General features: G+C 40.6%; 1 protein-coding gene across 2 annotated transcripts in view; it reads left to right on the top strand.

Moving 5' to 3' along the window:
* The first annotated feature begins 443 nt into the window (after positions 1-443).
* Positions 444-24,140, top strand: part of ZNF652 (zinc finger protein 652) — a 70,104-nt gene continuing 46,407 nt past the window's right edge. For both annotated transcript variants that reach the window (XM_082678993.1, XM_082678992.1), the window contains exon 1: positions 444-521. The gene's annotated coding sequence lies outside the window, so the exon portion shown is untranslated. The remainder of the gene's footprint in view (positions 522-24,140) is intronic.

The following is a 24,140-nucleotide window of genomic DNA, read 5'->3' as shown; positions in this document are numbered from 1 at the left end:
GCCGGCCCCAAGGGCTGCGCATGCGCGCCGCCGCGCCCAGCGGCCGGGATGCCAGGGGGGCGGGCGGAGGGAGGTGTCGGGCTCCCCGTAGGGCGGGGGGGCCGGAGAGGGAAGGGGCCGCGGGCGCGCGCGCGCTCTCGCCGGCGCTCGCCCTCCCTCCCTCCCTCCCTGCCCTCCTCTCCGCACACACAAGCACACACGCACACCCCCTCCCCTGCCTCCCTCCCCGCGCGCCGCCCGCCCCGCCGGCCCCGCTCGCCCTCGCGCGCTCGGAAGGGAGTCGCGAGACGTCGGAGCGGCGGCCACGTAGCGCTGCGGCGGCGGCGGCGGCGGCGGCGGCGGCGGCGGCGGCGGCCGAGGCCGGGACTGCGGAGCGGCCCTGAGGACAGACGTTGGGCAGGGGGGAGGGGCCGGCCCAGCCGGCGGTTGTTACTCGAGCGCCGCGGCTACAGGCCCCCCGCCGCAGGGATGGACCGCCGAGGCGGTGGTCGGGGCGGCGGAGGCGGAGGCGGCCGGCCCGGGTGAGTAGGGGCCCCTGCCCCCAACGCACACGCCACAGTCGCGGCTGCGCCCCTGGCAGCAGCCCTTCCTCTCCACCGCCCGCTGAGCCGACTGGGGCTCTGGGCGCCGGGTGAGCCCTTCGCCAAGGCAGCTGCGTCCAGTAGGCCGGAGCAGCCCCCATCCGGCGGGGAGGCCCGGGGCGCTGCGCTCTTCTGGCCCCGAGCCTGGGCCGGGGGCGCCCGCTTCTGCACCTTCGCCCCTTCCTTCCCGGACCCGGGCCGGACTCCAGTTTTGCAGAGTCCGCTCGCCCCGCGGCCCGAGGAGAGGCTGGTGTTGCACGGGTTAGCGGGCCGAGGGGGAGGTTTGCACCGGTCCTCCTCCGAGGATTCGCCTGCCCTGAAGCTGGTGGCTTGCACCCCCTTCCTCCCCTTCCCTGCGGCTGCGCCCAAACCCCCAACCCCCGGGAGTATTGTGCCGCCTGAGATAAAATGTATCTAGTGTACAACCGCCCAACACTCACCCGGAGGGTAATGCAGACCTTTCTCCACCCCCACCACCTCCTCCCCTCCAATCAGGCTCTGCTTGAGATTCTTAGATGGGAGCCACTAAAGGTAGTGACACCCGCGTTACATCTGCACAGAACATGTTCATTGTCGAGGAATGTCTCCTGTAGAAATGATAAATGCCCCTGCCTCACCCTCGAAGACTGTCTTCACGATTTAAGATCCCATATGCTCTTCTTGAAGAGAGCCAGTCTTTGATCACATCTAGCATATCCCTCCCCCACAAAACACACACGCACACTTCCTGATTGCGGAACAGTCCCTGTCATCGCGGATCCATTGTCAGGAATGGCTTGTGCCAATCAAAGGAATGTGCTTTGCCTTTGGAGAAGGGTGCCTTCCACAACCATGTTCTCAGGATGGTGCTGCGTGAGTCTGGCTTTGATTGTCCCGTGTTCAAGCATCATTATTACAGTGTTTCCCCTATATGCATCTCCCATGGACCCTCAGTAATACCTGAGTGATGCTTTTTTCCCAGTTAATTACATACATATGGTGTGTGGGAATTTCATTGTATTTTAAATTTCATTTATTTTTGTTGTAATTTTTAACATCTATGGTCAAGGCATAGTAAATATATAGGGTAATATTTTAGGAAGAACGTGTATTTTTTTCCCAGAGATGGTCAGATCCATATTGTTCTGGGAATGGCAACTAGCACATGCTTTGTTGACACATGTATATGCTTAGGGAATGAAGAGCTGCTGTGGCTGGCATGTGAGAGTGTGTGCAGGTGATGTTCCCATGTAGGGCTGATTTGAGAGTGGTGAGCTGTACTGTGATAGGGCTGGCAGGCATCTTGGATGTTTGTATCAGGACTGTGCACATGTATTCAGATAGATACTACCTTTAGTATAATTTTGTTTAAAATGTTCACTGCTGAGTTTTAGGGATTCTGGAAAAGTCTACTTCAGTGGTTCTTAACCTTTCTTTGGAGTCACGGAAGCCTTTAGGACCCTCTTCTCGGTGAAATAGACACACATAATTTTGTATGCAATTACAGTCATCTTGAGCCTGGTCCTGGGACCTCAGGTTAAGGTCTGTATTATGCAAAAGTGAAAGGAATTTGAGTTTTGTGTTTTGCTTTGTTTTGTTTGTCTCTGGAGGATTGGCATTACTTTGATCCTGAGCAGTAAGCAACAAAGATTAAATATGTATCCTTGCGTTCTGTTCTTTGATTACAGTGAGTTAGGTATTTGTAAGGTATCATTTGCCTGTCTTCCTGTAAAGAGATGTATGTGAGAGTTTAAGAAACAGTTAAAACTGAACTCAAAATAACTTGCCTAAATTTGACCAGTTGATAATGTATATCCCTTGCACTATCTTCTAAATGTAGTAAATTTCAACAACAGTCAGTGGTCTGTTTTGTGATGCGTATCTGGAATTGTTTTGTGTTCTTTGAGGTTGATCCCATCTCTTAAAAGAAGGCCTTATCATTCCCCTAATAGAGCACCTGCTCTGTGAAGGTTTTTCAACTTTATTAAATATGATTTCATGTCTTTTTTCAGGGTGATGTTGCCATCAGAATCATCCATTTTTAAATGTTTTAATGGAAGGATTTTCAATAAACGTGATTGAAGTGGCTTATATTACAGGTTATATATTTTTTTCATGTCATGCCTAAAGTTTTACTGTCAGAAATTATTTGCCTATCCTAAACTCAAAAGTATTTCAAAGTTGCAAATACGTTGCTTTTCTTTGTCAGTGTAGTATAGTGACAAATCATTAAAATCTCAGGGGACAGTGTGTGCTTCCTTGATTTAATATTGCAGAACCTCTTCTAACCAGTCACTTACTTAAACACCCACACACCACAAAGCAGCTGATCATGTAACTCATATGGCTGTGAGAACAGCATTCTCTCTGCCAGATTCAGAGCTTGGAAGCTGGAAAACAATTGCATAGCAGTGAAACACTTACGGAGTAGTGGTGCCAGCAGCTCACTCTCATTAATACGAACAGCTTTTGCTTTAGTTTTTTCAATGCTCTTTGTCAGACACCCTTCTTCAGACACCCTTCCCTTGGGAGGTTTCAGATCAGCAGCTCCTACTCAAGGGAAACAGCACCTACTTTCTGCAACTGTGGCCTCAAGATCTGATTCGTGACACCCAGAGCTGTTTCCATTTCTGCTCTAAGTATGGGAAGTAATCTTGTAGTGTGGTAAGAAGGTACTTTTCAAGTCTGTAGAAAAAAGTTGATTAGTAATGCTGCGGATGTGATTTTGTTTTGGAATGTCTGAAGCCTATCAAAGAAGTAAACTGTAAAAGTGAATTGCTTCAAGAAATCACCTTTTTCTCAAGAGTTTTAGAAAATTTCACCAAAAATGTGAATACACTCTTGAGTTTCATTTCCCTTGTTCCAAAAAGTCAGTTGATTTTGAATCATAGCCTTTGGAACTAGTTATTCTGAAGGAAGTGACTGACTTTCCTCGCTGGGAATTCCTGGGTCTTGTGCCATGGTTTTAGGTATGATATTTTTCTCATCTTTGTCATCATTTCAGACAGTTGGCCCTTGAATTTACTTTGATAAAGGACAGCTGCTGTTGGAGTTAGTGACTTTAGCTGAGGGAGGATCACAGAGGTGGCTCTTTGGAGCCAGGGAGAACGGAGTTTGAATAAAGCGCCACTGGCTTTATGGCATTAGACAAGTCACCTTGACCTCTCTAGCCTCAGTTTCCTCATCAGAACAGGATTTGTTATAGGTATTAGAGATAATGTATGCAAACTTCTAGAACAGTTCCTGGTACATATGCACATTAAGGACTCAATAAATGGTAGGACACAAGTGATGTGGGAGTGAAACTGCAGATCATTTTGGCTTCCAGGATTTCGAGGGCTGGTTCTGTGATCTGCATACTTTCATCTGTGCTGATTTGGGATGAAAAAATTGCAAATATTTGACTTGGAGCATACCTAAGACTTGCAGGTGCACTGTGCTTATTGGAACTTTGATTTGTTGCTCTATGGCTGGCTGAACTTCGTGGAGACAATAAAACTTGGCTCCAAATTCTACAGTGTTACCCACAGGCTGTGCTTGTTTTAAGCCTTTACAGAGCTTATGCGGTGAAAGGGGTGTTTTAGGACATTAATGTAGCTCAATAAGTTCTGTGTCCAGAGTTGAATCACGTGCAAAGCCTTGTGTAAATTTTCATGGTTAATGCAAGCCATAAAGTGCTTGGTAGAATCAGTGAAGACATCAGATGCTTTAGTTAATCTGTTTGTTTATATAGCAGTTACCTTTGATTTTTGAAGACGCTTATGAACATTTTTTCTTAAAGAATCCCCATTGCTCTTCTGAGGTTTTTAGTCAGAAAGGCAGTTTTATGGTAAAATATGACATTATCTTTTTCCTTTTTTAAATATAGTTTAAGAGACTGGTTACTCTGAAAAGTAGATTCAAGAGCATGTATACAGCTTTATTCAGTGCATAGAGCTTTTAAAATAGGATTTCTTGGGTTCTATAGAATTAAATTATTCTGTCATTTTTGCAGAATATCACTGTGTTAAGTCTGTGAACCCACCAAAGTTAGCTAGAGACTTTTCAGATAAGGTAGACACATCAGTAATGCATTAGAATTTACCTCAAGGGAATCTGCTAAGCCTTATTTTCTTTTATTATTGAGCCACCTAGGGGCTTGCCCATCAGTGGAATCAGTCACTGGTATTGGGTTGCTGATAAAGAGGGATTGGCAAATAATGGTCTTAGACTCTCCTTAGACTTTGCAGAACACTTGAAAGAACTTAACTTCGGCCAGAATGTATAATATTAATAACACCATCATTAATGCTGTGTGAGCCCAGACTGACTAAACAAATGAAATTTAGATGATTGAGTTACATATTTTTTTCTCAACTATAATACATTTTGCTAAGTAAAATTTTTCTTGGAAAGGGGTGCTATTTTTTTAATTATTATTTTTTCTAGTTTACCAGAGTCAAATGGCTTAGCAGATAGCTAGTTGCTTTTGTCAGTTTCTTGATAGATGAATCAGTGTGTGGTGAGAAGGGTTTGTTGGAAGAGAGTAAGAATGGAAATGATGCAAAGAATGGCTCCTTAGCCTGATTCTTTGGTCTTTACTCTGCATGTGGCATCAGAGGGTTGTGACTCTACCTGGATTTCACCAAGACATGCAGTGGTAGGTGATTCCTTTTGTCTTTAATGCTAGTGTAGAACATAGTCTTTTACACATTTATACTTTTCAGCTTTGGAATGTTGATTCAGTTTGGGGAATTCAATGGAATATAACTTCTTAATTACACTGCGTGAGCTATAAAATGAGTTCTCTAACTAGGTCCTTATGAATTGTTTTCACCCTTCTGAATGTGTCATTTTAATAGATCTAGAGTAGTATCAGTGGCCTAGAAACATTGAAATACATGGGAAGTGTTTCATTTTTTGAGGAGGTGGCAAGGAGAGTGTTTATGATCTCAATTTTGTGCATAAATAAATATGTATTTTTTCCCAGTTCCTCTTAAAACTGTGACCCAGATGCCCAGGGACTTTTCCTGTATTAATATACTAGGAGCTAGAGTTTGAAGTTACCTTGTCTGAAAGATCCTGAGCCCTTCAGTTTTCTTTTTAGCATACCAAGCATGCAAAGTCATTTAAATTAACTCATCAAAAGTTTGGAAAAAACCTAAATGCCCATCAGTAAGAATTGGATAAATAAATTAACATATATTCATGCAATTGAATAAATTTTATATGGCTACAAAAACAAATGAAGAAACTGTATATTACTGTGGAAAATCTCTCAGCCATAGGTAAGTGTAATACAGTGTGTACTCGTTTGAGTATGGCTTATAAGATGCACCCATATCATTATATGTAAGAATAATTAGTTTATTCTCGTATAATATTCCATTGTATGCGTATATTATAATTTATTTCTCCATTCTACCATTAATGGACATTTGGATTGTTTCTGGTATAGCTGTCATGAGTAATGCTCTATTCACTGTATTCTCTTCTGTATTTAAAATTTTTGATCCATACAAGTGTATACTACATAATTTTTTTTTAATTTAAAAATTACCTCATTTCAAATGGCTAGTTTCCTCCTGTCAGGTTGCGGTAAAGAAAGTATACACTTCTGCATCCATTCCAACTTGTCGGGGATTGTAACAATAACCAAAGGACAGTTTGTTCTGCCTTTCAGTATCTCCTCAACCTTTTCATCACCTCAAATGGAAAGTTAGATTTTTTTTCTTTAAGATGACTTGTGTCTCTAAGGTCAGGTGGTGCAGCGAGTACCAAAAAACATGTCCAGAGAAGCCAACTGTTGCAGGGTTGTACTGTTCTAAATCTAGAGCTGATGTTTATTTAATCCCTGTAACACTGTTTCTCGAACTTTTGGACCACGATCCACAGTAAGAGCAGTATATGCATGCCTACGTTATTCACTCGCATACATGTCCCCACCCACAACTGAAACAAAAGCTTCATGAAACGGTATTTACCCTTACCATCTGTGAGGCAGTCTGTTATTTTATTCTATTTCATTTGTAAAAATTGGGTTGGGACAGACAGTTTGAAAATCACTGCCCAAAATAGAGCTTAACAAAAAGTATTTTCTTGAAGTAGGTGCTAAGCAAATGCTTACTGGATTAAATGGGGGTGGGAGAGTGATAAAACAAAAAGCTGGGCTTAAAGGTATGAGTTTGAAAGTAGAAAGCTAAGAAATGTGGCATGAAGAAAATCATCATGTTTATGACCTTACTCCATATAGAGGGGTAATTCTTAAAGACCTGAAACTCTGGAAAGGTTAAGGTTACATTCTCATTTTGCCTAGCATTTAAACTGTGTTCTTCTGAGAGGTAGGAAACCTACTATTACTTAATACACACACACACACACACACACACACACACGAGAGCACTGGCTACCTGTTTATTCATTAAGTTAGGTAGAATTAAGAGGACTACGAAATACATACAAACAAATATATACAAATATATACAGTGTAATCTTCTTTAACACAGAGTCTGGTTTAAACAACAATTTATTTGTGTAGAGTGGTTACAGAATAAAAATACATCAAGGACTCAGTAGTGAATTTTTACTTCTATGTGAAAATCAGACGCCGGGCTTGGACTGTATTTCAGAGACAGCTCTATCAGAAAAGCAGTCATCAGAACCTGATTCTCTGGAAGGACAAAACTTAAAAGTTACTTGGTTGGAGTTGTCTTCCATTTCCATAACCAAAGTTATGTATACTGTGAATATGTCTGTATTTTTATTTATTTATTTATTTATTTATCTACCATTTAATTCTCATATAACCCTTTGAGGTAGGTATTATTATCCCCATTTTGCCAACGGAGAAATTAAGACAAAATGAGGCTGTGTAACTTGCCAAGTTGAATGTATTCTTTTCTTGGCATTGAGATTTTATAGGAAGAGACCCATCAAATCATTTTATTTTGCTAATTGAAAAATTAATTTTAAAATTGAATTTAAAAATCCATAAATATTTCTGGCTTTTAGAAGCCAGAGACTGAGTAAGTAATTTGTTTTAATTTTTTTATTTTTTATTTTATGTATTTTTTTTTTTTTTTTGGCCACACCATACAGCATACGGGATCCTAGTTCCCCAACCAGGGATTGAACCCATGCCCCCTGCAGTGGAAGCGCAGAGTCCTAACCACCGGACCACCAGGGAAGTCCCTGGGGCTTTTGTTGTTTTGGGGGTTTTTTTGGCTGCATTGGGTCTTCGTTGCTGCACGCGGGGTTTTCTAGCTGCAGCGAGTGGGGGCTACTCTTTGTTGTGGTGCACGGGCTTCTCATTGCAGTGGCTTCTCTTGTTGCAGAGCACAGGCTCTAGGCGTGCAGGCTTCAGTAGTTGCAGCATGTGGGCTCAGTAGTTGCAGCACACAGACCCCTAGAGTGCACGGGCTTCAGTAGTTGCAGTGCGTGGAAGGAAGTCCCTATTTTAATTTTTAAATTAATGTACAGTAAAATTGACATTTTGACATGTGTACAGTTCTTTGAGTATCAATACCTGTATAGATGCGTGTAACCACCACCACAATCAGGATACAGAACAAGTCCATCACCCAAAGACTCCTTCTGTAATCCCTTTTCATTCATACTCTCCCCCACCCTCCACTCTGACAACCATTGATCTGTTGTCCATCTCTATAGCTTTGTCTTTTGGAGAATGCTATGTAAGTGGGATCATTCAGTAGGTAACCTTTTGAGACTGGCTTCCTTCACTCAGCATGATGCCTATGAGATTCATCCAAGTTTTTGTGTGGATCAACAGTGTGTTCCTTTTTATCACCAAGTAATGTTCCACTGTGTGGATGTACCACAGGTGGTTTATTCATTAACCGGTTGAAGGACATTTGGATTGTTTCTAGTTTGGAGTGAATGTAAGTTCTCATTCCTCTAGAGTAAATACCTAGGAGTGGGACTGCTTGATGCTATGGTGTGTGTATGTTTCACTTTATAAGAGACTGCCAAACTCTTTTCCAGAGAGAGTGTGCCCTTTTGCATCTCCACCAGTAACACATGAAAGTCCCATTTGTTCTGCACCTTGGCAACACTTGAAATTGTCAGTGTTTTTAATTTTAGCCATCCTGATGGGTATGTAGGAATAATTCATTTTGAGCCTTATGACCAGAATCTGGGTGATAGGCCCAGCTCTGCCATCAACTAGCTGTTGACCTTACAGGAACCATTTAACATTTTAAAGCCTCCTCTTCCCTCATCTCTCATATAATGGAGAATACTGAATGTGTTATAAGTTCTCTTGCAGCTCCCCAATTCATTGGTACGGAAAGATAAACCCTTGGCAAGAGGACAGATTTCTGTTGCTTGTGCAAAAAAAAAAAATCTATTGACTGATCTCAGCTAAGGTACATATTTATAAATAGAATCTATGTGAAATAACGTGATATTTATAACTATAGTGTAGCTCTAGCTAAGCATAATAATACTGTGACGTGTCATGTCTGTTAGCTATTATATAGCTAATGTTGCAGTTAACATTGACAACCTAGAGTCTTTGGCTAATGTCTGATGTTTTTATAGTAGAACTATTCTCAGCTTTCTACGTTTATAGTTTACAGTAAGTTTAATAACAAATATTTTGCCTTTTTCAGTTGTGAACAGGGGATCACTTTTTAAAAATTACATATTTGGGTACTTAATGTCTTATTTGAGTGTGACACAAATTGCTTCTATAGCATTATGAAGAATAGCTTTATTATTTTTCTAAAAAATTGTACAGGTTTATCCAAAATTATTTAAGGGGCTTTCCTGGTGGCGCAGTGGTTGAGAGTCCGCCTGCCGATGCAGGGGACGGGGGTTCGTGCCCCGGTCCGGGAAGATCCCACATGCCGCGGAGCGGCTGGGCCCGTGGGCCATGGCCGCTGGGCCTGCACGTCCGGAGCCGTTGCTCTGCAACGGGAGAGACCACAGCAGTGAGAGGCCCGCGTACCGAAAAAAAAAAAAAATTATTTAAGGATTACAGAAAATATAAAGAAAGAAATAAAATATCTCCTTCCCCATCTTTACCCCTGTCCTGAGATATCTCTCAATATGAGCATATATATGCATGATTGTATATGCATAGTTTTACATAGTGAGATTGCATGATTCCATTCCCACACGTTCTTTAGTCTTTTTTTTTTTCCATGTGGACATATTTCTGTGTCTTTTAATATAAACCTATGTCATAATTTGGTTATGTAGTATGCCAGTGTCTGTGTATATCATTATTTATGTTTCAAATTTTTGTTATATTAAATAGTGCTATAACGAATGCCCTTGTGTACACATCTTTGTATACCTGTCGTATTATCTACTAATGAGGAATTCTCGATGGCTGGGTCCAAAAATATGCACACTTCACAATTAGGAAAATAGTGCTAAGCTGTTCTAAGGAAGGTTATTTCATATTCACATAGCATTCTGAGCTGTAGTCGGCCATACCAGCTGATGTCAGAAGTCAGTCAGGTTATCTTGGCATTAGCCATTTTGGGATTTAAGCCATAAAACATACCTATACGTGTTTGTAGGTGAATCCGGCTGAAAAAACCCAGCCCGTTTCATAATTGATAGTCTTTACCAAGTAAACCTGAAAAAGTTTAAAAACATCAAAGTTTAAAAAAACAGTTTTTTAGAGAATTCCCTGGTTGTCCAGTGGTTAAGACTCTGAAGGCCCCAGTTCAGTCCTTGGTGGGGGAACTGAAATCCTGCAAGCCTAGCGGCACAGCTCGCACCCCCCAAAAAAAAGTTTAAAAAAAACTCACTTTTGAGAAAAACTAATAAACCAACTTGCTTTTTTAATTCAAAGAAAATCTTTTAATTAATGTGATTATGTCAATTTGTGTTATCCCAGTAAGTTATGTGGCCTCTCCCGTTGCAGAGCACAGGCTCCGGACGCGCAGGCTCAGCGGCCATGGCTCACAGGCGCAGCCGCTCCGCGGCATGTGGGATCTTCCCGGACCGGGGCACGAACCCGTGTCCCCTGCATTAGCAGGCGGACTCTCAACCGCTGCGCCACCAGGGAAGCCCAAGTTCTGTTTTTTAAAATAAAAAATTTAAAATTTTGGAATAAGTTTAGATTTACAGAAAAGTTACAAAGAGAGTACCTATATACCACCTCATCCAGTTCTCTTCTTTTTTCTTCCTCAAAATGAACACATATACATTTATTTCTTGGTTATAAAAAAAAAACCTTGGATTAAAATCTACACTTAAAAATATTATAATAACAGAGTACAACTAACTATATAGAAATATTATAAATGGTGATTGATAATCTTTAATAACTGTGTGGTCTTTTTGTGGTTTATGGAATAATGGTAGAGTTTAAGGTCCAGTGCTCTTAAAAGTCTATTTCCCTTTTTTCTATAACTATGCTTCCATTTCCTAACCTATTACTGATACTTAGAGTTTTACCTAACAGCCATTTAAGATAAAATAATTTAGTCTTCCACATTACTCTGAAACCTAAATTGAAAACAAATATTTCTTTAAAAGCAATTACATATTTCCGTGCTTATTACTTGCTCCACATATATTATAAAAGTTGAGTGCTTTATATTAGAGAAGTTAATCTGAAATCATTCTTAGCTAAATTCATTGTTATAATTGTTAGAACAGGTAAAATAAAATGGTAGGAACATTAAAGTTGGAACATTTTTATTGTATGTTTGGCAAACTATGAAAATTAACATTTGAAAATTACTTCACTGTGTTGACATTTTGTTGTTTAGTTATAAAAGTAGAAATATGAAAATATTGCAGATGGTTATATCTTATGAATAAAGTAGAAAACCATATAAACACAAAGCATAATAATGAGTATAACGTTTGTATAGGATTTTGAGATATTTTTCACATATATTACTCTTTAAAAACTTTTTCATTTAATTTAATTTTTTATTGAAGTATAGTTGATTTACAATGTCATCTTAGTTTTAGGTGTACAGCAAAGTGATTCAGATATATATACATTTTTTCTTTTTCAGATTCTTTCCCTTATAAGTTATTACAAAATATTGAGTGTAGTTCCCCTCATCTAGTTCTGTTATTGTTTACAGTCTTACATACACTAAGAAACCAACACTGGTACATTACTATCAGCGTAACTCCAAACTTAATTCAGATTTCACTAGTTTTTCAACTAACATCAGTTTTCTATTTGGAAACATCCTAAATCAAGCTTTTAAACTCTATACTTGAATAAGCTTGAATATCTGTTCATAGATTAATTTTAGTCATACAGTGTACCTATGTATATACCATATATAATGTATCTGGATGTCTATATTTGTTTAGACAAATTTAAGTTTTCTTTGACATTATTATCTTTGAAAGTTATCTTTTGATGTTCACAGTCATTCTCTCCAAGGCTATTTTAGGGTAAGTTTGAAGGTCTTTTTCCCCATCCTTCTTGTGTCCATGCAGAAAAATGGTTTATAACATGGATGAGTCTAGCTCTTGCATAGTGATAACCCTTTTCAGTCCAGTTACAGGTCCCTGTCTCCAGGAGCACATGGAAAATAGCCACCTTTTGTTTACTAGAAAATTAACTTGTGCCAGATGGTTACACTGTCTGCAGTGTCTGGCTCTGAGAGAATATAAGTATTAAGCAGTTCTTGAAGGAGAAGAAGGTGCTGGTCTTGAGGCAGAATACCATTACAGATGGGGTACCACTTGAGTATCTTTCACTCTGCACTTGCTAATGCAGAAAATCCCTCCTGAGGCAAACCATGACATCCAGACTCTACATTAATTTAAATCATTCCCTGTAACAGTTTATTTTATGGAAGAGGAGGAAGAAATTGACAATATCACATGGATATGGATTGTTAAAAATCACTTTCCTCCCAGCCTAAACAGAACTGTTGAGTATTCTTTCCATTAGCTTACACGTCCTTTTAAAAGAAAATGAAAATCCTCCTGAGCATTCTACGAAACAAAAATGGTGGTCAAGGAAAGCTTCATGAAGAAGGTGCATTTGAGCTAGGTCTTGACAGGCGGCTAGGATGTTATGGTCATGTGGATGGCAGGGGGAAGGATGTTCTAGGTAGAAGGAAAGAATGACATAGTCAAAGGTTTAGAAGTGGAAAAAGTCAAGGTTCATTTGAAAAATAGCATGAGGATGTTAGGTGGGCGGGGAGGACTTTGGGAGCCAAGACTGAAAAAGTCAGCTGGGCGCAGATGGTGGAGGGCTTCTGAATGCTTTGCTAAGGAACTGAACTTTACTCCAAGGCTCTAGAGACCAGTAAAGGTTTGTAGCTGGGGAGTGACATGATCCAAATTCTTTAGGAAAATGGAGTTAAAATCTCTGTGTAAGGTGGTTTGAAAGAGGGAGGCAGACAGACTGTTGTAATCTGTGTATGAGGTGATGAGGGCCTGAACTCAGAGGTTACGTTAGCAATTGGAACAGGGAGGACAGGGCAGTTTTTAAAAACAGGACTTGTTGGTTCCTTGGTTATTGGGGTAAGGTAGAAGGAACAAGCCCCAAATGAATATGAGGTTTGGATCCTCAGTCAGAGACTGTAGCTGCTTCATTTGGATCTTCCACAAACTTGACCGTAAAATAAGAACTTAACATCAGTAGCATCCAAGGGCTTCCCTGGTGGCGCAGTGGTTGAGAGTCCGCCTGCCGATGCAGGGGACACGGGTTCGTGCCCCGGTCCGGGAGGATCCCACATGCCGCGGAGCGGCTGGGCCCGTGAGCCATTGGCCGCTGAGCCTGCGCGTCCGGAGCCTGTGCTCCGCAGCGGGAGAGGCCACGGCAGTGAGAGGCCCGCGTACCACAAAAAAAAAAAAAAAAAAAAAAAAAAAAAAAAATCAATAGCATCCTAGAACTGAGGAAAAGTATGTAGCATCCTTGTTTTAGAAACAATAAAATGGAGCTTAGAACTGAGAATACATGATATTTGCTGGCTCATGATGGAGGGAGAAAACCAAGGAAGGAAGAAGGTAGTTTTTCATTGAATGGTGAGAACCGTGGCTATGGCCTGTGCTTACATCTGACTTTTATACAGTGAAATGCTTACGGCCATTGCACTTACGGTGATAGCAACACCACAACACTGACTGAATAAGAAGAGAATCCTGGTCACCTCATAGTACAGCAGATTTAGAAAATCATCTAAAATGGTCTTCTGCACACCCACAAGTCTCTCTGTATAAGCATACATGTATTTTGTTTGGATAATGGTTTCTTAGTTCGACCTGTAAGTATGAAGGTGGCAGAATGTACTGTGTAGCATATCAGCTGGAGAACACACATAAAGCAGCTTTAATGGCAGTTCTTACTAAAATATTGGCTACGTACTTAAGCAATATAGATCTAAAACCTTACCTGTAGCCAGGTCTACATAGTAAGTTCCACATGAAGACAGAAGTTTGTGGTTCGGTTTTATTGTCCTGTCACTGAAACATTAAAAGCTAACTTAGTATCTGGGATACAGTAATGTCTACTCTCTAAAGGCTGGATTCTGATCTTGACTGAGTGATGACCTTACTAGGCAAATTGTTTTACTTCTAACATGTTTAATTTTTCTTTTATACTTTTGATCATTCTGTGTTAGCGTATTTGGGATTAAAGTTTTATTAAATCAGAAATATACCATAAGACCTGTATGGAGAAAAGTATAAGACACTGATGAAAGAAATTAAAGATGGTACAAACAGATGGAGAGGTACACCATGTTCTCGGATTGGAAGAATCATTATTGTGAAAATGACTATACTACCCACAGCAATCTACAGATTCAATGCAATCCCTATCAAATTACCAATGGCATTTTTCACAGAACTAGAACAAAAAATCTTAAAATTTGTATAGAGACACAAGAGACCCTGAATAGCCAAAGCGGTCTTGAGGGGAAAAAACAGAGCTGGAAGAATCAGACTCCCTGAATTCAGACTATACTACAAAACTACAGTAATCAAGACAATACAGTACTGGCACAAGAACAGAAATATAGATCAATGGAACAGGATAGAAAGCCCAGAGATAAACCCACGCACCTATGGTCAACTAATCTATGACAAAATAGGCAAGGATATACACTGGAGAAAAGACAGTCTCTTCAGTAAGTGGTGCTGGGAAAACTGGACAGCTACATGTAAAAGAATGAAATTAGAACACTCCCTAATACCATACACAAAAATAAACTCAAAATGGACTAGAGGGGCTTCCCTGGTGGCGCAGTGATTGAGAGTCCGCCTGCCGATGCGGGGGACACGGGTTCGCGCGCCAGTCCGGGAGGATCCCACGTGCCGCAGAGCGGCTAAAAAAAAAAAAAAAAAAAAATGGATTAGAGACCTAAATGTAACACCGGACACTATAAAACTCTTAGAGTAAAACATAGGAAGAACACTCTTTGACATAAATCACAGCAAGATCTTTTTTGATCCACCTAGAGTAATGGAAATAAAAACAAAAATGAACAAATGGGACCTAATGAGACTTCAAAGCTTTTGCAAAGCAAAGGAGACTACAAACAAGATGAAAAGACAGTCCTCAGAATGGGAAAAAATATTTGCAAACGAGTCAGCGGACAAAGGATTAATCCCCAAAATATATGAACAGCTCATGCGGCTCAATATTAAAAAAACAAACAACCCAATCCAAAAATGGGCAGAAGACCTAAATAGACATTTCTCCATAGAAGAATACAGATGGCCAAGAAGCACATGAAAAGCTGCTCAACATCACTAATTATTAGAGAAATGCAAATCAAAACTACAATGAGGTATCACCTCACACCAGTTAGAATGGGCATCATCAGAAAATCTACAAACAACAAATGCTGGAGAGGGTGTGGAGAAAAGGGAACCTTTCCTCTTGCACTGTTGGTGGGAATGTAAATTGATACAGCCATTATGGAGAACAGTATGGGGGTTCCTTAAAAAACTAAAAATAGAATTACCATATGACCCAGCCATCCCACTACTGGGCATATACCCAGAGAAAACCATAATTCAAAAAGACACATGGGGCTTCCCTGGTGGCGCAGTGGTTGAGAGGCTGCCTGCCGATGCAGGGGACACAGATTCGTGCCCCAGTCCGGGAAGATCCCACATGCCGCGGGGCAGCTGCGCCCATGAGCCATGGCTGCTGAGCCTGCGCATCCGGAGCCTGTGCTCCGCAACGGGAGAGGCCACAACAGTGAGAGGCCTGCGTACCGCAAAAAAAAAAAAAAAAAGACACATGTACCCCAGTGTTCATTGCAGCACTATTTACAATAGCCAGGACATGGAAGCAACCTAAATGCCCATTGACAGACGAATAGATAAAGAAGATGTGGTACATATATACAATGCAATATTACTCAGCCATAAAAAGGAACAAAATTGAGTCATTTGTAGAGGCGTGGATGGATCTAGGGACTGTCATACAGAGTGAAGTAGTCAGAAAGAGAAAAACAAATATCGTATATTAATGCATATATGTGGAACCTGGAACAATGGTACAGATGAACCGGTTTGCAGGGCAGAAATTGAGACACAGATGTAGAGAACAAACGTATGGACACCAAGGGGGGAAACTGGTGTGGAGTGAGGGTGGTGGTGGGATGAATTGGGCAATTGGGATTGACATATATACACTACTATGTATAAAATGGATAACTAATAAGAACCTGTTATTTAAAAAAGTAAATAAAATTAAATTAAAAAAAAAAGTACACACAAAGTACTCTACACTTACCATAATGTATAGCTGGGTTTATTTCTATTTAATAATAAATATTTTTTCTCCCGCAAAAAAAAAAAATATACCATACTGCTTACATTATAGTTTTTAGAGATATAAAATTTAAGTTGTATAAAAGAATATTAAATGTAGTCATAATACAGAGGGATTTTCACACTATATTTTACTTCTGTAATTCCTTAGTCAAAAGATTAATTTAGAGTTAATTGTACTTGTCATAAAATATATTTTCTCCATTGTTGTCAGGTTAACAGTGTCCTGTATGTTTCTAAATTATGATATTATTTTTGGTCTTTCAAAACCCTTTTTATATTATAGAAATTCTCAAATATAAAAACAGGGAAAATATAATGAGCCGAAATATACCCATATCCCAGCTTCAACAATTATTGTACATGGCTAATCTTGTTTCATATATATCCACCCTCACTATAATTCCCTCCCTCCAATTACTTTGAAGCAATTCTAAATGTCATATCATATTATTTTTATATACAAAAATTCTTTTTTAAAAAAAAGACAGGGCTTCCCTGGTGGCGCAGTGGTTGAGAGTCCGCCTGCCGATGCAGGGGAATGGGTTCGTGCCCCGGTCCGGGAAAATCCCACATGCCGCGGAGCGGCTGGGCCCGTGAGCCGTGGCCGCTGAGCCTGCCCTTCCGGAGCCTGTGCTCCGTAACGGAAGAGGCCACGATAGTGAGAGGCCCGTGTACTGCAAAAAAAAAAAAAAAAAAAAAAAAAAAAGACAATACCATGATTATACTAAAAGACTTCCTGACCATCATTAAGTGTTCAGTGTTTTTTTAAGTCTTTTGTCATTTACAGACAGTTCTGGGTGTACTCTGATGCTTTTGCAAAAATGTTCCTATAAAAGGGTTTCATCTTCAAGGAATTCATGGAAAAGGCTCTGACAAGTACAGGTTTCTGGTAACTGACTATACTGCTGAACTGAATGAATAAGCATTTTCAGAACTCTAATGGAAAACTGATGATTTCATAAAAGTGCTAACAAAAGATCAAAATGAAAAAAAATTAATTACGTGGGACTGAGTGAACTGATGAGGATGATTATAATTTTTGTGACTTTCTGTTTGAATAAAAAAAAAATGCCACAACGACTCAGAGGCAAAAAATATACACATCAATTTTCACTGCAAAGTAAAGGAGCTGTTACGGTGGAGGATTACTGGACTGAATGGCAATATTATGACGTAGTATGAGAGTGTTTCGTGTTTGGTAATTGCAATCATTGTTGCTTTTGTTGTGGTCATCCATTTACAATGCTTGGTGTCAGTTTATCTCCTGTAAAAATAAAATACAGTGTGTGTGTGTGAAAAAAAAAAAAAGACAACTTAATACTATGATTATACTAAAAGACTTCCTGACCATCATTAAGTGTTCAGTCAGTGTCTGTACTTCCCAAATGACTCATAATTGTTTTTTCAGTTAGTGTTTTCAACATTTAGACACAGGCTAGAATGTTGAATTAAGTTCAAAAGAAGTGATTGGCTAATATGTCTGTTAAGTCTCTTCTATAAGTTCTCCTTCCTTTCTTTCTCTTTTTCCTTGGAATTTTTGTTGAAGAACCCCTATGATTTGTTGTATAGTCTCCCATAGTCTGGATTGTGCTGCTTGTACCCGCGTGATATCGGTTAACATGTTCCTCGGTGCCTTCCTGTAAATTGGCTTTTAGATCTACAGGCTTGATCAGATTAAGGTTCAATTTTTCTTGTGGGTGCGGGGCAAGACTAATAGCTGGTGGTGTGTAATTCTACCAGGAGACGTACAGTGCTGGTTGTTTCTTCTTCGGTACTGTTACCAGCCACTGATGATCTTTGCCTGTATCTATTAATTCATCATGGGTTGCAAAATAATACCAAACACTATAACTTCTTCTTCAATTATTAGCTGGAATGCTTCTATAAAAAGAAATTTCCCCTCGGGCTTCCCTGGTGGCGCAGTGGTTGAGAGTCCGCCTGCCGATGCAGGGGACACGGGTTCGTGCCCCGGTCCGGGAAGATCCCACATGCTGCGGAGCGCCTGGGCCCGTGAGCCATGGCCGCTGAGTCTGCGCGTCCAGAGCCTGTGCTCCGCAACGGGAGAGGCCACAACAGTGAGAGGCCCGCGTACCGCAAAAAAAAAAAAACAAAAAACAAAAAACTTTCCCCTCAACAAATATTTAGTTTCCTTGAGGTACAGATCTCATAGGAATGGCAGACTAAATGCTTGATTCTTGCCCTTCACTTACCAGTTTTCAGAAGAATGAGTTGGTTCTCTTAGCATCCTCTAAAGGTGACCAATGGATTTAAGCATATTTGAAGTGTTGCAGTGCATTACTGTTATTCATCCTTGTTGATACTCAGTTGTCCTGTTTTTGTCCATTAGGAGCTTATCAGGCTGGCTCCTGAGTCTTTTTTTTAATATATAAATTTATTTATTTATTTATTTATTTATTATTTTTGGCCGCGTTGGGTCTTCGTTGCTGCGTGCAGGCTTTGTCTAGTTGCGGTGAGTGGGGACTACTCTTCATTGCAGTGCGCGGGCTTATTGTGGTGGCTTCTCTTGTTGCGGAGCATAGGCTCTGGGCATGCGGGCTTCAGTAGTTGTGGCACGTGGGCTCAGTAATTGTGGCTCGCAGGCTCTAGAGCACAGGCTCAGTAGTTGTGGCGCACAGGCTTAGTTGCTCTGGGGCATGTGGGATCTTCCCGGACCAGGGCTCTATCCCGTGTCCCCTGCATTGGCAGGCGGATTCTTAACCACTGCGCCACAGAGAAGTCCCTCCTGAGTCTTTTTTTTTAATTTTTTTTTATAGATTTATTTTTATTTATTTATTTTTGCCTGAGTTGGGTCTTCGTTGCTACAATACAGGCTTTCTCTAGTTGTGGCGATTGGGGGCTACTCTTCGTTGCAGTGCGCGGGCTTCTCATTGCAGCGGTTTCTCTTGTTGTGGAGCACGGGCTCTAGGCGCACAGGCTTCGGTAGTTGTGGTACATGGGCTCAGTAGTTGTGAATCACAGGCTCTAGAGCACAGGCCTCAATCTGGACCTCATTATGTTCTCAGTACTGATCTAGACACAGGCTAGAATGTTGAAGTAGTATTTTTAAAAGAACTCTCTCTCCTCAAGGGGCTTATAGTCTTTAAAGTTTCTTTTTTATTCATTTGATTTATTTACTCTGTATACATGTTTTTAAAATAAATTTATTTATTTTTGGCTGTACTGGGTCTTTGTTGCTGTGCGCGGGCTTCTCATTGCGGTGGCTTCTCTTGTTGCAGAGCACGGGCTCTAGGTGCACAGGCTTCAGTAGCTGTGGCTCGTGGGCTCTAGAGCACAGGCTCAGTAGTTGTGGCTCACGGGCTTAGCTGCTCCACGGCATTTGGGATCTTCACGGACCAGGGCTCGAACCTGTGTCCCCTGCATTGGCAGGCAGATTCTTAACCACTGCGCCACCAGGGAAGTCCCTCTGTATACATTTTGATGTGGTAAAATCAGATTTTGATTTTCTCTTATTTGATTAAAGCAAATCTTTGATTTTATTGTATGACAGGTATATATCAGAATGAGACGAAGGTCTAAAATAAGTTACTTTGTATAATTTAAGAAAATCTAATGTGTAATAAAAATGAATTTAAAGAGATAAAATCTGGAAATGATACACATTTTACAAACCTATTGCCATATAGGAACAGTAGTATATTTGTTTTTTGCATAAATGGGTAACCATTTATTCTCCAGACTGGGAGAGATATGTGAGAGGGGCATTATTAACGATTAATCTGGGCTTCCCTGGGAGAGAAGGGAGTCTTGGTCATATGTCCCCTCTTTTCTGGGAGAAACAGGTATAAACCAGGACTTTGCTCATTAAAATAGGATATAGGGCCACCCTGTCTAATTGGCGATATTGTAAGCTTCTGAAACCGGGGTCACATGTATCATGTCCGTAGTTATGTCTGTGGCACCTCATACATGGTAGGTACTCAATAAATGTTTGTTGAGTGTTACTGAAAGTCTGCTGGTATTTTGAGGCTTGGTGTAGATGTAAGTGCTTTTTATGTTTAGTTAACTTACGTTTGCACTTTCATCAACACTCGCATCTAAATGATCTTTTATGTTGAATCTGAATTGGTTTGATGAATTCATTTAGTTTTTAAGTTTAGGATCAGTTGTTTGGTTTATTATAGAAATAATAGGGACTTCCCTGGTGGCACAGTGGGTAAGAATCAGCCTGCCAATTCAGGGGACACGGGTTCGAGCCCTGGTCCGGCAAGATCCCACATGCCATGGAGCAGTGAACTACCCTGTGCACCACAACTACTGAACCCCGCCCCCCTAGAGCCCATGCTCCACAACAAGAGCAGCCACCACAATGAGAAGCCCGCGCACCACAACAAAAGAATAGCCTCCTCTTCCCGCAACTAGAGAAAGCCTGTGCACAGCAACGAAGACTCAACGCAGCCAAAAATAAATAAATAAATAAGTAAATTTATTTAAAAAAAAAAAAAAGGAATACATGTCCATTGTAAAAATATTAGAAAACCTAGATTACATTACCTCTTTACCAGCAACCCTCACCTCCACTTCCAAAAAAAGTCATCTGTCCTCCGATTGGGTTTTATTTTAAGGGAGAAAAGAGCATAGCAGTTATATACTCAACTAGTTCTTACTCTCTCAGAGCCCCTCTCACCTTTTAGTCAGCAGGCCTTAATTTCCTCTATTTATGAAAGAGACTAATACTTACTTGACAGGAACTTTGTGATCATAGATAGATGTGGGGTTTTGGGGGGGAGGAGCTGGGGAAGGAGGGAGCAGTTACTAGAACAATGGTTCTGTGATCAAAACTGATTGCTCTAGCCACATTTCTTAAAGGTGTTGCCAAAAGTAGTTGGTAGAAATTTTACATTGATGTGAACCAGTGTGAAAACTCTTTGATTTTGGTGAGGGAAGTATATTTAAAGATATCACAAGAAAAACCCACATTACTAATTAAAATATTTTCTTCAGCATAAACAGGTGCAGGGGAATTCGTCTTGGTCCTGTGTCCCCAGGCCTTTAACTGGGCAACCTGCTTGGTCACCCATTGGATTTGGGTTGTGACAAAAGTTATTTAAAAACAAAACAAGTAGGCAAACAAGTATTTATTCAGGTTTTTGACTGATTACATCTATTTATAGCACCTATATTGCGAAGAGCTGTGGTTTTCTTTAGATTAAGAAAAGCATCGTGTAAAAATCATCCTCCCCACATAAATATTTCCTCCACCCACTCATTTGTCTGCAAGCCAGGAGTCTGTTCACTTCCTCTTGGGCTCAGTGCCTTTGCTGTTCATAGGCTCATTTTTTAGACATTCCAGTGCAGTTAAAATATAAATGTCTGAAGTGTGTATTGTTACTAATTAATTTATTTTATACCCTCCAAGTAACTTTTCTGGGGCTTATAGGGAGATAGTGTCTTGGAACAGGTTGTTCACTCAGAAATGCGGTGTTTGGGATTTTTGTCTTTCTGAAACATGCATAGTATTCACAGCTCAATATAGAGAACCATGTTTTGGGGAAAAGTAACTAAGAATTCTATGTGGAAAAACTTTTGTCTATTTGAACATCTTCCACCAGCTTTCTCTGCTCAGGTTATTACTGACCAATTATTGACCCAGGGAGCAAATAGTCAAGCGGAATTTTGTGTGATGCTGGGGATCTTCGCGCCTCACAAGCAGATTGTTAAGTTGCCACATGTTCTATAGGTTAGCCTTGAGTTAACATTTTAGTTTTATCTCACCAGTAGCTAACAGAAGCTTATCAATGTGATACGTGTGTATGTGTGCGTGTTTGTATATGTATGTGTTCGTAAGTACTGTGCTTTTCTTCCCTTAAACTGAACAGTTGAGATGTGTTGTAGCATGAAGATGTACTGACTTTTTTTCCTCCTCTGCTTTACCTGTTATATGGCATTTAATGAAAAAATCTTGCTCGAAAGTTGCAGATCCCTTGAGGGCAACAAACACTACACTCAAAGTGAAACTAGGTTACTGCTTCTGCAACATGCAGTGGTTTGTATCAAAAGCTGTTTTTGTCTTAACTTTGAAATTATCCCCTTTTCTTTGAAGTGGTCATATTTTAGTTTGGAGTGGTTTTAAATTTTAGAATTTCCTGAAGTGAACATTAAAATGTTTTAATATTTTCTTATGTGGCTGTGTACACAAGCTTATAGAAGTCTTATCTCCGGACAGCGTATTTCTTCAATAAGACCAAAGGGAAAAAGTACTTCAGATTTGAGAATGTATTAAAGACTGATACAATGTCGTATCACCTCACACCAGTTAGAATGGCATCATCAGAAAATCTACAAACAACAAATGCTGGGGAGGGTGGGGAGAAAAGGGAACCTTTCCTCTTGCACTGTTGGTGGGAATGTAAATTGATACAGCCACTATGGAGAGCAGTATGGAGGTTCCTTAAAAAACTAAAAATAGAATTAACATATGATCCAGGAATCCCACTACTGGGCATATACCCAGAGAAAACCATAATTCAAAAAGACACATGCACCCCAGTGTTCATTGCAGCACTATTTACAACATCCAGGTCGTGGAAGCAACCTAAATGCCCATCGACAGACAAATGGATAAAGAAGATGTGGTACATATATACAGTGGGATATTACTCAGCCATAAAAAGGAATGAAATTGGGTCATTTGTAGAGACGTGGATGGATCTAGAGACTCATACAGAGTGAAGTAAGTCAGAAAGAGAAAAATATCATATATTAACGCATATATGTGGAATCTAGAAAAATGGTAGAGGTGAACTGGTTTGCAGGGCAGAAATTGAGACACAGATGCAGAGGACAAACGTATGGACACCAATGGGGGAAAGTGGTGGTGGGGAGGGTGATGTGATGAATTGGGAGACCGAGATTGACATGTATACACTGATGTGTATAAAACTGATGACTAATAAGAACCTGCTGTATAAATATATATATATATATAAAAGACAAAGTGTGTTAGGAGGGTATTCCAAACAGTTTTAGGTAGCTATGTTATAGATTTCCTTAGCTTTTAAAATATCTGAGCTTTTATGATTTAGTACTTTGTGTTTTAATATTGGAATCATCTTTAGTATAACCAAGAGAAGATTAGGCACTTTTTATTGACTATTTACTATTACTACTTATTGTGATAGATAATCTTTTTTCTTTTGGTTGATAGGTTCTGAAATGAGGTAGAGATTAAGCTTGTGGCTTTATTATACTTTTTCATCTGTATTTTTTTTTTTTTTTCTGTACGCGGGCCTCTCACTGTTGTGGCCTCTCCCGTTGCAGAGCACAGGCTCCGGACGCGCAGGCTCAGCGGCCATGGCTCACGGGCCCAGCGGCTCTGTGGCATGTGGGATCTTCCCGGACCGGGGCACGAACCCGTGTCCCCTGCATCGGCAGGCGGACTCTCAACCACCGCGCCGCCAGGGAAGCCCTGTATATAATTTTTTAAAGCTTAATAAACTAACCTACTCTAATAAATTCCAAAATGTTTTCTTGTAGTGGGTTCCTTGTGGTAAAAGGTGTTCCTTCCCATCAGCATTTAAACACGCTTAAGTCTCTCCCATCTTTAAAAACCGAATGCAAACTTTTTGTCTATTTGGAGTCCAGTTCCGGCTGCCATTCCTCAGCTGCCATTCCCTCCTCCTCACAGGGTAGGCCCCACAGCTAGGAGTGGTAGCTCCACAACTCAGCCCAAGTCTGAGCCCTTAACCATTATACTAATTAACTCAAGACGGCTGTTTCTCCAGGGGGAAGGAGGCTGTGGAAGGACAAGGTGGCCTTTATGTTAAGGAATTATCCAGCCACTACATTCAGTGGTCATTTTTCTCTTACTCAGTGTTTTAGCAGCATTTGATG

The sequence above is a fragment of the Grampus griseus genome (assembly GCF_964374135.1).
Source record: "Grampus griseus genome assembly, chromosome: 20".
Taxonomy (NCBI): Eukaryota; Metazoa; Chordata; class Mammalia; order Artiodactyla; family Delphinidae; genus Grampus; species Grampus griseus.
Note: the sequence above shows the minus strand (reverse complement) of the source record. Positions and strands in the feature narration are given on the sequence as shown.